General features: G+C 30.9%; 1 protein-coding gene and 1 long non-coding RNA gene across 2 annotated transcripts in view; both read right to left on the reverse strand.

Annotated features, from left to right (window-relative positions):
• LOC126735622 (nephrin-like) overlaps window positions 1–15,170 on the reverse strand; it is a 1,136,035-nt gene that overhangs the window by 139,571 nt on the left and 981,294 nt on the right. The window lies entirely within an intron of this gene.
• The window catches only part of LOC126735642 (uncharacterized), a 58,023-nt gene continuing 48,588 nt past the window's right edge, over window positions 5,736–15,170 (reverse strand). The window contains exon 3 of the long non-coding RNA XR_007660485.1: window positions 5,736–5,862. This is a non-coding gene — a long non-coding RNA (uncharacterized LOC126735642). The remainder of the gene's footprint in view (window positions 5,863–15,170) is intronic.

Raw genomic sequence — 15,170 nt, forward strand, 5'->3', positions numbered from 1 at the left:
TTATGTATTGTCTTCTATTCGCCAACCTGCATATATAAGAAAGTTGTGTTGTTTATACTATTTATAACTTAAGACCGGATGAACCGATTTGGCTGAAAATTGGTAACGAAGTAGTCTAGAACCAGGAGATTAACATAAGGTAATTTTTATCATAATCATTATTTAAAATGCCGCTGTCAACACCATCGAATTTTTTCCGACAAAGCCCTAATGCAAAAAGGATATATAACACTACGAATGAAATGACTGGTATGTGAACTGCAGTGAAGCGATTTGGCGTATATTCGCATTTCCTATTGTGTAATTGGCGATGCATCTGAAGAATGTTCATCAAGTATATTTCACGTCTTCGATTAGTTTTTAATGTGCCAAAATACCTGCAGCGACAACATTGACCAGTTTCTTTGCGATCTGCCAAAGCGATTCATTTGCACTAACATTGATTTAGTCGGAGCAAAAAGCAAGGCAATATGGTTCCTGGTTATCCCAACGTGCGTTCTACTGATGCTCTTTCATCCAACAAATACTTCTATTTGTGATTGTTGCTGGTAAATGTGCGTGGCCCAACGTCATTGAGTCAGAACGCACTGTTAATAGTATGTATATACGTAGTTTATTAGTCTAGGAATCCCAGCGACAAACCGTAAAAGAATGACGCGTTTAATCGATAGTTGGAACGGGAACGTGAATATGATCACCAAAAATTAAATTTAGTAGTTCAACCCAATGTACCACTATTGAATCCCCAACAAAAGGAAGTTTATGATACAACTGATGATGGAAATAATGGCTTATTTTTCCTGGTTGCCCGTTGTGGAACTGGTAAAACATTCCTCATGTCATTTGTTTTAGCCACCTCTTCGTGCGAGATCCAACATTGCGCTTGCAGTTGCTTCTTCTGGAATAGCAGCCACATTGTTAGAAGGATACCGTACGGCTCACATGGCACTAAAATTGCCGTTAGATTTTCAAAATATTAAAGAACCAACATGTATTATTTTATAAAACTCCGCGATGGCAAAGTTTTATCAGCATCGAAAATCATCATCTAGGACGAATGTACAATGGCGCATTAAGGTGCATTAGAACCATTTAACCGAACATTGAAAGATATTTGCAATGACTCGAGATATTTTGGAGGCGTAATAATTTTACTGCTGGTGATTCCCCCCAAACATTGCCAGTAATTCCAAGATTAACGGCGGCCGACAAATTAAATGCTTGCCTCAAATCATCGAATTTATGGCGCTATATAACGAAACTTCAGCTGACAACATGTCTTATGATTGCATGAGAGTATTGAGAATAAAACATCTGCTGAAGGTTTTTCTGAGTAATTGGTAACTATAGGTAATTGCTGACTTTCGAGGACCTGTCAGTGAATCGAGCAGTTTGATTTCATTTTAAACTGCTCTTTGCAAAACTAAAGGAAAACAAATAAAATCATTGTCTTAATTTAACGTATATTAGTTTCAGCGGTTAACTTCAACGGCCTAGTTAGTATCCATTAATTAAAAAAACCCATTAGGCAAAGTTTTCCAGTTTTTATTTAAGGAACATCGACAAAACAACCAAGAATGCAACATTCTTTAAAGGCTTTTTTTCAACATTTCTAGAGTTCAGAATATAGTAACAAAAACAATACTATTATAAAAAATATAGCACCTAATGTAATGGAGGGAACTAATCTATTCTTTTAGTATTTAAATTCTCAAATAAAGCTATCTCTAATATTACTATTGACGTCAGACTAACTCACTTAAATCCTCTCTAGCATAGAACAAACATCAGTTGCAAAGATAATTTTTTTTTATACTGAAACGTTTACCTTCTTAAGGCTAAGTGATGTTCGTAAATATAAACGTTTTAAATTTACTTTTTAACCATTACTTCTTTGAATATAGCTATTCTATTAGCTATTAATTTTGAAAAGGCAAAATTCACATTAGGCATATTTATTTGGGAGAAAGTGTGTATTTAAGTTCATGTAACTTTATTTAGGTTAATAAATATTTGACTTAATTTGTAAAATAATTAATTACAACTTTATAATTATGTTAGTTTATAGTAATAACATAAATATGATAAATAAATATACTATTAAATTACGTGCCATTTATATTTTAATTAGTGCTTATCACATATGAAACCAAACACATACCTACTTGACTGTACATTGACACTGAAAAAAAAAATTTTATTTAAACATATACACGGTGATATGACGGCGAAATACGTCAAAAAGTTTGTCAAGGGGGACAACTTTCTAACCTAAAATTACTTCACCCCCTTTCACCCTCTGCCCTCCCAGGGTCATCCTCTTAAATATTTTAAATGGCAAGGGGTATCGAGTAATAGCTTGTTTAAAAGGTCTTTCGAAGTTTTTTATTTTGACGTTTATTTTTTTTAAATCGGTCGATTCGTTTTCGAGAAAATTAGAAAAATCTTTGTTTATCTTAATTTGTTCCGATAGAAAATAAGACCCTGAAAATATCAGTTTTTATTTCAATAAGTATTTAAAATGTTGCCCGTTTTTGGCCAAACAATGATATAGGCGATGTTTACATTCCTGACGGACATTTTCAAAAACATGTTGTGGGATATCATGGCAGCTGTCGATGATGCGTTGACGAAGTTCATCCAAACTTTCAGGCTGGGGAGTAAATACAATAGATTTCAAATGACCTTATAGAAAAAAGTCTAACGGCGTTATATCAGGAGATTTAGCAGGCCATTCTATAGGCCCGCTTCTCCCTATCCATTTATCTGGAAACTCGTCGTCTGAAATATATTTCCAGCAAGACGGCGCTCTTCCTCACTATGTTCTTCCCATTCGGCAATGGCTAGACGACGAGTTTCCAGATAAATGGATAGGGCGAAAGGGGCGTATAGAATGGCCTGCTAGATCTCCTGATATACCGCCATTAGACTTTTTTCTATGGGGTCATTTGAAATCTATTGTGTTTACTCCCCAACCTGAAAGCTTGGATGAACTTCGTCAACGCATCATCAACAGCTGCCATGATATCCCACAACATGTTTTTGAAAATGTCCGTCAGGACTTTGAACATCGCCTATATCATTGTTTGGCCAAAAACGGGCAACATTTTGAACACTGCTTGAAATAAAACTGATATTTTCATGATTTTGTTTTCTATCTGAACTAATTAAGATAAACAAAGATTTTTCTAATTTTCTCGAAAACGAGTCAACCGATTTATAAAAATCAAACGTCAAAATAAAAGACTTCAAAAGACCTTTTAAAAAAGCTATTACTCGATACCCCTTGCCATTTAACATTTTTAAGGGGATGACCCTGGGGGACAGAGGGTGAAAGGGGGTGAAGTAATTTTAGATTCGAAAGTTGTTCCCCTTGACAAACCTTTTGACGTATTTCGGCGTTTTTTTTTAAACAGTGGTTTTCGATAAATCCGTGGTGGGAAGTTTTGAAATGAACTCCCTGTCTAATATAATTGGCCCAAGAAATTTGCCTTTTTCTACTAATATCAAATGTATATCTTATAAAAGAATAATTTAAATATCTATGTACTTGAAAAATACATTGACGATGTTTATTTCAACGAACATAAAATTAAGCTGATTCAAATGGTTTCTTTTTTCTGTGCATCTAGTAACAAAATTATTTATCGCTTCTTTATACAAAATCAAAGAATAATTAAACCAGAATTTAAACTACTTTTGTAACTTCATACTTAAAAAGAGGTATAGGAAGAGTATTTCTATTTGTTGTTAAATAAATTGTAGTAATTAAAAAAGTTAATGAATGAACCCGTTAAGAAACACTTTTAAATATTGTAAATTTTTTAAATTATTTATTTTGTTCTTTTCAACTCTAAAATGGAAAGCCAAAAATATAGAACTAGTTCAATTATATTTAATATTTCAGAGGATTAAATATTACTAAATAAATAAATAATAAAAATATTTACACAAGAAAATGAAATAGAATCTATAAGCTTTATATCGCTTAATATTATTACATTATACTCACAAGGTTTAACATATATGTAAAAATTCCAATTTAACAGAATTTTCATCGCAATGTGAAAATAAATTTCCATTCCTTTCAAATAAAAGAATCGCCTCTTTTTACCCATCGAAGATTTCAATATCACCATCCTTAGTCCTTACATCACTCGCTAAAAATTCATCTCGTTTCTATGCTATACCGTTTAACTTGCATGTTTTCTGGTGTTACATAAAACGTGACCACATTTTTAATAAAGCTTAAGTCAAGGATCTTGACATATACTGGATCATAAAAATAGGTATAAATATTAGATAGCAGTGTTTTGTCTATTTTAAAATTGTGTTTATTATTCCTAAAACATTGACACATGGCTGTTAAAAACAATAAATCAAAAAAGATACACCAGTATATACAAATTTTAAAACAGCACCACACCAAAGGGTATCTATTGATATATATATAATATCCAGAGAAACTCCTATATATTGGGAACTGCAACTAGATATTTTAGGCTCAGAAAACATATGTAAAAAATCCATTACGATTTAATAGCAGAGTAATAAACATAATTCGGCGTTTCCTAATAAAAATTGTTATGCCCAAAGAAGAATATATTTCTCTTTGATAAGTGAATTAACCTTATTTTACTATAGTTATTATTATTCTATTATTGTACAATATAACTATATATATAAAGATATTGTTGGCGTTCATTCTTTAATGCATTGTAATATTTACTACAAAGGTGGAATTATTATTTCGTCGCAGTTTACCTTTATACTTTAAAAGCATGATTCACTTAAGACGATAAGAGTAAATACACCTCCTGCTCCTTGCTTTATTCCTATTCTTGGGGTTATTTTGTTTGGGCGTGACAAGGCCTCGATTGTGTAAAACAAAAAAAAACAATAGAAAATTGGGAAGATTAAGAGCTTGTAAAATTTTTTTATGGTGTCACTAAAAAGAAAAAGCTAGATACTTCAGGCTTCTGCATTATCACACAAATGAACGAACTCTATGCTTAGAATATTAAGAGAATAGAATCAGTAAACAACAACTTTGTTCGAGTTCAACATGTGCTTGGGGGCAAGGAGGTGTTTTTTTTATAGAAATATTTACCGATTTTGTGTTGTCAAGTTTACATATATTTTCAAAAGTCGAAAATTTCAGCTATATAATAACACATGATATAAATTATTTGTATTGGACGTTAAAAATAAAACGTAGACATAGATATAGTATATTCTAAGAGTAAATATAATATCTTTAAACCAAAAAAAAATTATATTCTTATTTCTATTTCATCTTGTCAAAGTTGGCGTTATGTTTACACTTGGCATTTATGGGATTCTATATTTTTAATTTTGTTTCTGGTTAAAAAATAAAAAAGGGTCTCATTTCAGTGTTTCTGTAAACTGTTACGGTGGTAAAAACTTGTGCCGTTTGTGCTGCAGCATGGAAAAAACGGCAATTAAAGCCAATCTTTTCATAAGTAAATACACCAATGCTTTTATAGCATCACATCATGTGGTATAAAATAAGTGATATAAAACTGATATTTATTTAATACAATAAAATTATGCAAAATTTTAAGAAATTTGTATCTTACAATATGAATTATAATAAGGAAATCTATAAATTATTTAATTTATATAAAAATACTTCTATGTAGGTACCTTTACTCTACTAAAGTGCGTTAAAAACATACAAATAGTTCATAAACGGTATTATTACTTATATTTAAAGCCTACTCTATTATTAATAAATATTTATCATGTAAAGATATTTTGACGCTGTCACTGGTAGTGGTTTCTTGTGTCGGTCGCATCAACAATGGGATCGAGCGGGTTGCCATGTCATAACTTTTTTCTCTAAAATACATTATCTACATTCATTTAGTATTGCATATCGACTTGATTAAAGAGTATCTTGTCATAGTTTATTTAAAAAACTTATTAAGGAGGAACATTAGTATTGTTTCCTGCCTATAAGTGATAAATTTTTATAATATTATAAAGTGTTTTTTTGCAATTTCTACATAAGCATTGGGAATCATTGCATCAGAGTTATTGCGAGCAAGAAAACTATCGATAGTTCCACGGCATGCTACTTTTAGCTTTCAATGTTCCAAGATTCTTTGGAATGGTTTGAAAAATATGGCAATTTACTCTACCTTAAGGCTTTAAGAGTTTTCCTGATATCTTATGTCACCCAGAAGATATACATATATAGGTTCTAATTGTTTTTAATGAAACAAATAACTGCTTAAACAAAACTCAATTTTATTCATATAATAGAACAAACCAAAATTTAAATTTGAGGTTTAGAATGGAGTATTTAAAAAATTTAATATCCTTAAGTACTTGTGCCAACTTCAATCTTACTGAGCTAGGAGCCATGGTCTCATTCTTTAGATATTGTTAAGCTTTGTGTGCCACTCTTATGGAATCATTTAACTTATATTATCAATCTAAGCCTCCAAAGTGGCTACTTTCCAATTAAATGGAAGGAGTCTATAGTTGTTTCTGTGCCCAAGATAAAGAATTCTAGCAAAGTAAATAATTTCAGGCCAATAAGTGAAAGATCTGGTGCACTGAAAGTTTCTATACTGAATTCTCATTTATAGTTATTGTATATATTTGATATGTATATGATAGTGTTTCAGATTCTTATATGCAGTAATATGCTAATGACATAGACATATTGCATTATTTTAACACTTCTGAGACTAATACTGCTGCGGCTTCTTTGAAGTCTGTCCTATTCGGATGATCACAATTTGGGAATAAATGCCCCAGAAGCTGAGTTACTATTATTCTACTTTGATAATCTCTAATCTCTAAGGCGTATCTTGAATGATCAGATTTACATATTCTCAAAATATGCAAAGAAACTTGTGCTGTATCTGGATACAATTTTAAGATTTAAAGAGCATATAAAAAACTTCTTCATAAAAGTGCAAATTGGTTTGTACTCAACCTCAAAATGAAGAAAAAAGTCTGTGAGTCTTTGATATTGTCTGTTTTTAACTACTGCAATATTGTGTATTTTCTCTGTTGTTGATGTTGTTTCAGAGAATAAATTGCATTAAAAAAATATAAAGTACAATAAAAGAAATAGTATAGCTCCGTAAACAACTTGATGAAATATGACCATGTCTCGATTAAAATAAATGAGTTTAAATGATTGAGAATATTAAATACAGTAAGGTTACATACTGTAATATTTATTATGAAAATTATTAGGACATCAACACCAGTTTATTTAAAAGACAAACTTGTTTTTCGTGAGGAGAGATCATTTGACTATGCCTCCATATAGACTCTCCCTTTTTTAAAGAAGTATTACTTGTCACGCATTAACTAGTGTTAATTCCTTAGACCGAAATTCTAGCATCGGTTCTCTGCACACCAGACTGAAAAACCAATTGTTATCCCAATAGAATGAGCTGTCTATTGTCTAAGTTACATTTATTATTATTCTTGTTGTTAATATTCTTGTTATTATTATTATTATTATTTTTATTATTATTATTATTATTATTATAAAGTATTTGAGTAATGAAACTCAAAAAGTTTAATATCGATTAATCTTAAAGTATCGAAATTGATATTACGTTTTCATTCATTTTATTTAAAAATATTTTGAAATAATATAAAAAAAAATCAGATAAACTACTACAAAGTAGTGCGGATTTATTTTTTGCAAAATCTCGCAGTACTTAAATAAAATTGTATATTAAACGCATCGCCTATATTTTTTTATGAAATGACTGCTTGTTCGTTTATCAAAGATAATATTACATACAAAATTGGTCATCTCTAAGGGGGTTAAATATCCATTATGTAAATAAACGTCAGCTATTTAATTTTGTGTCGAGTGTTTCATACGATATTAAATTAAAATTTAGTGTGAGGGGTTTTTTGGAACAGGAAATTGAATTTTTTGGAATAGATTATTTGCCGGTTTTATATATTTTCTTAGGTAATGGATGGATGTTAATTACTAGGAGTAATCAGGCTAATATATTTCAAAAAAATGTATGCATAACTAAAATAACCAGGAACCTCACTTCTTCAATCATTTTGATTTATACTTTTATAAATCGTCTTTTATTCATAAAAACTTAAATTTTTTCTTTAGAATTTTTCCTATAAAGTATTCCTATAAATCAAAGTGGTGAAAGCATAGTATTTACTTATGAATTTGTTAATTCATATTACTATTATCGTTAATTGATTATTTGGGAAGATACGTAGTCCTGTGTCTTAAAATGTACTTGGTCGACTATCGATTGCCGTCTCGTTTGGTTTACCAAGTGGTGCAGCGAAGCGGCAAATCCAGGAACGATTCATTTAACCTGCTGACTTTTTTGAGTGTGGTTTTCAACGACGCTAGAATCTCCGATTACGCGACCGTATTGGTTATTTTTTTAAGACAAGTGTGAAGATGCTAATTAGGTTTTAATAACTTTTTTTTAAACATACAATACAATGGTGTTATTTAGGTGGTCAAGTGATGAGTGATTTACTTTTTAGAAGTTAAATTTTTTATACAAATAATTAGTTACTTGCCAAAACCTGTTTTTGAGACAATAATGAACAAATAGAAAAAAATATATAAGCTATATTTTAGAAAATTACCTAAAAAGTTTAATACAAGCTATAAATTAAAAAAAAACAGATGTTTTCTCCATTTTGTGTTCAAGTGTCAAGTTTTTATATAAAAAGCATGTTGCACTTAATTTACTAAAACTTAATATACAAAAAGTATGTGGGTAAAATTTAAGACATAGGTAAGTAGGTTTTACGTAAATTTAAAGAATTATTGAAACAATTCATAAGACTTAATATCTACGATAATATAATTTCTTAGTTAACAATTTTTTTTTAAGTAACACATATATATTGTCATGTGATTCAATATCTGAAAAACTGTGCAACGTAGTGAGATCTGTAAAGTACAACTTTTTTGAATAAAGAATATTGAAAAATACATACCTTTAACTGAAATTAAAATAAAATTAAAAACAAAAATGTTAAAGGGGTTTTGAGTAATGGTGTTAATAGTATTTGATAAAATATGGAAAATAGGCCACATTTTAAGTTACGATATAGGCAAATCCTTAATTACTAATTGTTACAACTATACTTAAAACTAGAAAAAGTTAGTAACAAAAGAAAAAAAAAATTGTTTAAAGATGTCCAAAATAAGGATGAGCAGTAGGCGGATCTCGGAAATGGTAGAAGATACGAAGTAGTATAATTAGAGAAAAGGTGCGCAATATAGTTTTATAATAGAATAATTTAAATTCAAAATACTTACATTCTGGGAAAAAACTGAAAATTGGCACAATGGTTTTAAATTTTAGAACATATATTATAAAATTATTCATTTAATTAATACATTATTGTGACCCAGTGACGGCTCGTGCTTTACAAATCTGGGGGTTGCAACTGTAGGGGGCCATCGGTGATCGCGAATGAAAGACTAAAAAGATTAACGCTGGCACTTTGGCGGAGGCGAAAAAAATTTTCGGTGCCATACCCACTTTTAAACGGCCAAAATAAGCAAAAAAACTCGAACTTTTGATATAATGCAATATTCAATAAAAAAAAACACAAACGAAAGAAAAAAAAATTAATGACATAATACCCTAAAAATAGATAAAAAGCGTATGTCGTAATTATAAATTATTTAAAAAGAAAATCCATCAACGTTCTTTAGACTCGGCAAATTTATCAATTACTCTTTGATTGAAATCAGGAATGCTTTCGATAAGATCCCTTTCTTTGGAAAGCATTGCCAAAGCAGAAAGTCTTTCTTGGCTCATGGTGTTTCGTAGAAATATTTTTATACTTTTGAGAGTAGAAAAACACCTGCTTCAGCTGAAGCAATTGGAATGGTACCAATAAAAATTTTTAAAAGCTTAATAGTTTCACTAAATGTTTTACTAAGCTCACTATTCTAAGAAATATAGTCAAACAGCACGTAGTAGTCGCAAGTAGCAAGTAGTCCCGAGATTCATCTAAATTCCTGTGTTTTATAAATAACTTTTAGTTCTGTTCGTAGCTTTTGTTCTATAAAAAATGGGTAACACTTCATTGTTTGAAAGAACTCGTCCATTTTCTCAAAGAGACCTACGTAACTAGAGAAAAAATGAAAACTCCAAGTCTTAGTCTCAAAATGTCTTTTTAATTAATCAGGTGACATGTTTCGCTAATAAAGCATCATCAGACCTTATAGCTAGATGACCTGCGAAGTACTTGTACTTAGCAGGGACTTGTACTTAGTACGACATCTAGCTATAAGGTCTGATGATGCTTTATTAGCGAAACATGTCACCTGATTAATTAAAAAGACATTTTGAGACCGAGACTTGGAGTTTTCATTTTTTTTCTCTACTTTATTGTTTCTTTAAATGTTATTTTAGGAAAATTAATACTATGTTGGTTATACTGCTCCGAAAAAAAAAGACTAGCGGCGACTAAGTGTCCGGTAAAATTGAATTGCACCTTTCCTTGACAAATAATAATGTCACATACTTCTTTTGCTTGTCGACAAAATTCTGTAGAATCATCCAGCCTACGTCGTTTGGACGTGGATGGCTCTGATGGAGATGGCTCAATAGCATCCGTGATATTATTTGTAATTTCCATTAATTTATTTTCAAAATATAATATGTAGGTATTTGCAAGAGCAGTGCCAATTTGCCTCGATTGAAATTTACTAAATAAAATATCCACATGAGGCATTATCTTATAAAATAGATAAAATAGAGCCAAAAAACAAAATTTCTACTTTGAAGAATTTTCACATACCCTGATGCCTGGTTTGTGGTGCTAATATTTCTTCTTTCATTTAAAATTTGTTTCATTGTCTCTAAAATGCCATCTTTGTATTCAAACACAGTACAAACGACTCTAGAATTAAAATTCCACCTGGTTAGGGCTGAGCGTGGTAAGCGTTTTTTCACAATCTGGTCCAGTACTAACGATCTCTGAGGACTATTGGAAAAAAATGAACAAATTCCTTGTAAACTGGCAAAGAAAATTCGAACGTTTTTGTTTGCAGAAGCAGCATTTAACATTATTAAATTAAGTTGATGTGCATAGCAATGCACGTACGCAGCATGTTCATAAGTTTTTTTAATTATTGCTTGCACCCTGTTAGACGACCCGCTCATAACTGATGCCCCATCATATGTTTGTGCAATGAGTTTGGTTTTGTTATCTTTAACATGTTTGTCAAGCTCTGCCAGAATAACCGAAGATAAAGTTTTGGCGTCATGATCACAAGGCACCAAAAAATCCTAAAAACGTTCAACTGGCTTACCGTTTACGATGTACCGAAAGACAATTGCCATTTGAAATATATTTGATACGTCACTAGTTTCATCGGCTATTATGGACAAAAAATCTGCTTGTTTTATTTCCTTACAAATTTCTTCTTGACATACGTTAAACATTGTTTGCAAAATCTCATTTTGGATTGTCTTGGATGTACCTTTTAAATACTGATGCTTTTTGTAAATGTTTTTTTAGAGCACCGTTTAATTTAGCACTAAAATCAATCAAGCCTCGGAAAACCCCAGGATTAGAAGATGACATAGACTCCTCATGTCCTCTTAACGTGAGTTCGAAAGCTCCACAAAAACGTACACAATTAATAATAATGTTTAAAATATAGCGATTTTGTTTTACCTGTTCGTTATGCAGGTCAATATTTCCACGATATGCACTACTTAATTGGGCCGCTACATTGACACTTCCAAAAAGTGAATATTGTACGACATTCTTCATTTGTGTTGCCGATGATGAATGTTTTTTAATACGGTCTCCTAAGTGATTAGGATTAGTAAAACCTACTTTTGTCCAAGAAACTTCGCCTCCAAACAATAAACAAGGAAAACAAAACAAAGCATTTTTTATTGGACACCCACAAAGCCACGTATGTTTATTGTACAAGTCAGGATTAAACGTTCTCATAAAAGTCCTTTTTTTGCTAGACACAGATTGTTCTATTTTTAAAGGTGGAGTAGGCCTGCCAAGTCTTTTTATCACAGCCTTATCATTTAATGATCGGCTACAGAACGGCTCTGCAATTAAACTTTGCACCGAATTCCACTTTACCACTAAAGCTTTAAATTAAAATTTATTTATATAAATTATGTTTACAAAATAGTAAATTAATTCAACACATAAAAACACAACAACGTACCGCGCCATAAACTAAATCAATGATCGGATTTTATTAAATTTGTCGGTAAAATAAACAAGGTTTGCACTATTCTTGCAACCACACGCACCTTATGAGAAACAATATAGCCGCCTCCTCCGACGTATGCAACTTTACAATACGCCGTAATATAATCGAGTGGTTTGCAGTTTGTGTGCACACTGCCGACCGTCCGTCAGCGATCTCGATGCGACGCGATGTAGTATAGGAAACAATTGTTTTTTTAAGGGTGTTTTGGTAAAGTTTTAAATTAATACTTGATTGCAATTTACAAAAGATGCTATAATATAAAAAAATATATATTTTTCCTTTTTTTTAAGTCTTTTTTTTTGGGGGGTTGCGCAAACCTGCAAACCTAATAAGCAGCCACCACTGTTGTGACCACTTTTTCTTCCCTATACGATGACAACTTTAAATTTAAAGTACAACGTTCTGTCTTTAGAGAGCCATCATCAACTTTGTTTTTTCTTGTCGGCGCTATATTGGCCATTTGCAGTTTGAATAGCAGTTTTAATTACCTTTTTAATGAGATATCTTGTATTTGTAACGAGTATTTAGGATCACCCCTATAAAATTATATACCTTTCGCTCACGGAGCTCTTACCAAAATTACGTGAATATATCCCTGTTGAAAAAGTAATTAAAAGGGCTATTCAAAATTGCAAAACTTTAATATGACCCATAAGAAAAAACAAGGCAGCCATTACAATGGAAAGTGTATCCAGAGTGATACATTTGGACAGACTCAGATACAACCCTTATCCTAAAATCTTAAATAGAAAGATATAGGTCAAATGATACATAATCCTGAAGCTCTTATCAAATGCTTTCCAATGATATTATAGAAATGTGGCTTTCTTTAGAAAATTCTTCTCTCTTTATCAGTTTTGTGAAATAATGATTATGGCAGAACCTCGACTAGTTGAAAATATTCGCCTCAGTAATGAGTATAAGTTTTATTTAAATGGGCATGATAATCAACAAAACTGTCATTATTAACTCCAGACATTTATTAGAAGGACATACCCAGTACATCCAGAAAATTAATGTTTGTACCCCCAGTAACTTTAAAATGTTTTAAAAAAATATTTTAAAGTTACTATGAGTACCGCTATCTAGTACCCATTCGGTTTTTTATAGTAACATTGGACGTCAATATATAGATTTCTTTGTAATGTTCTTTCTTAATTATGAAAACTATATATAGATAACTCCGTTGGTCGGATTAGTTTGAATGACGGTTATTATAGTTTTTTTGGATTGTTAATTGTTTTGTTTATTGTGTTGTAACGGTGCTGTTTAGATGTTATTGTTTTAAAATTACGTGTATTATTTGTTATTTTATGATGAGATTTACTTGTTTAATTTGAACTGTACCGTACTAATGTACCGTACCGTATATAAAAAAAGGAATTTCTGGTGAAAGAGAACCTTTTTTCTACCCTATTTGCTTGCAAATACCTATAAGAAACAAGCTAAACCAAACAAAGATCTTCGTTTAATTGTGATAAATAGAACATAGTGGTTTCATATGATTGTATTTGGGTTATTTGTGTATATTTTTTATATTTATAGTTATTTGTTGATGCGTGAGTAACAGAGTACTTAAGATCTGTTCTTCAGAACTAAAATATTATTAATTATTGTTCAAAATTTATAACTACATATTTTGTAAAAATTCTACAATAAGTGAACCTCTAAATAAGTGAACAAAAAATCTAAGAATTATATATAAACATTGCCAAGATATCACATTTTTGTACATTTCTTCCTAGTAGTTTTATTTTGTATGTTCTTATGTAAACATAATTTGTCAAAAAATGATTTTCGCATATCCATTGATTATCTAGCAGTGACTTCCCCTACAAAAAATATCCATATGTCCAGGGGTTTGAACCACTCAATAAGTATTTGATTTAAATCCTGGGATTTAAAGAAACTTACATTATTGTTTTTGTTTCTTTTTATTATAACGTCCCCTATAAACAACACTTATTTTGCTTTATTGCCAGCATAAATGTGTATATTATGCAAGAGAATCCTACTAAAGATAATAAATTATTGTTTATTACCCAGAATGTCCACAAACATTTAAATAATGTTTCGAAATACACCTGTTAAGAACATTAATAAATATTAACTTGAAGCGCACGAGTTTTGCAGGGTGAATGATGCAAAGCAAGCAGAATCGTAGCGGTTGGCACACGCCTTTAGCAAAATTCTCGGATTCATCGAGAGCGATGCGACGGTGTCGCCATCCCATTGTCAGGTAGATTTTTATCCATAATATTGCGCATCTTCCCAAATATTCAATCAACACTATTAAAGTTATAAGTTATAAGTTAAAAGTATTAAAGTATTTAAGTTACATATAATATAATAGACACTAAGAGAAATTTATTTCGGCGCTTCAGCGTTAATCCCTTAGAACTACAACAAAGCCTTATTTGGCAGCAAGTTAAGAGATTTAGCAGCAAACTTCCTTTTCCCCTTTATCGTTATTAAAGGGTTGCCACTATACAAAGGGCTGTTTACCAAGCATCTTAACATTATGCTTCATCTCCTGGTTAGTTATTGTGGAAATATTTCGTAGAAAGGGTTTGCGTTTATTTATAATATAATAAGTAAGGTCACTTATTGCCAAGAATATGAGTTGAATGTCGTTACACTGTAACACGTTAATGTTGTACGTGACTTGGGGCAAAACTGAATTGCAATTTATGTGATAGATTTTGCAATTTATTCCGTTGTTTAAGTGTTTATTACATATAATGTCATCTACTATTAATTTTTTCTTTACCAGTAATAATTTAGCCCTCAAAATTCGTTGCCTTGGATAATTAATTTAGATTAGTTAATTCAAATAGGCTATTTCAATAAATGTTAGCAAAAAAAAAATTTTTTTTTGTTAGCTTAGTTTTGTTTGCTAAGCTCTAATTTA

Source organism: Anthonomus grandis, chromosome 4 (assembly GCF_022605725.1).
Source record: "Anthonomus grandis grandis chromosome 4, icAntGran1.3, whole genome shotgun sequence".
NCBI lineage: Eukaryota > Metazoa > Arthropoda > Insecta > Coleoptera > Curculionidae > Anthonomus > Anthonomus grandis.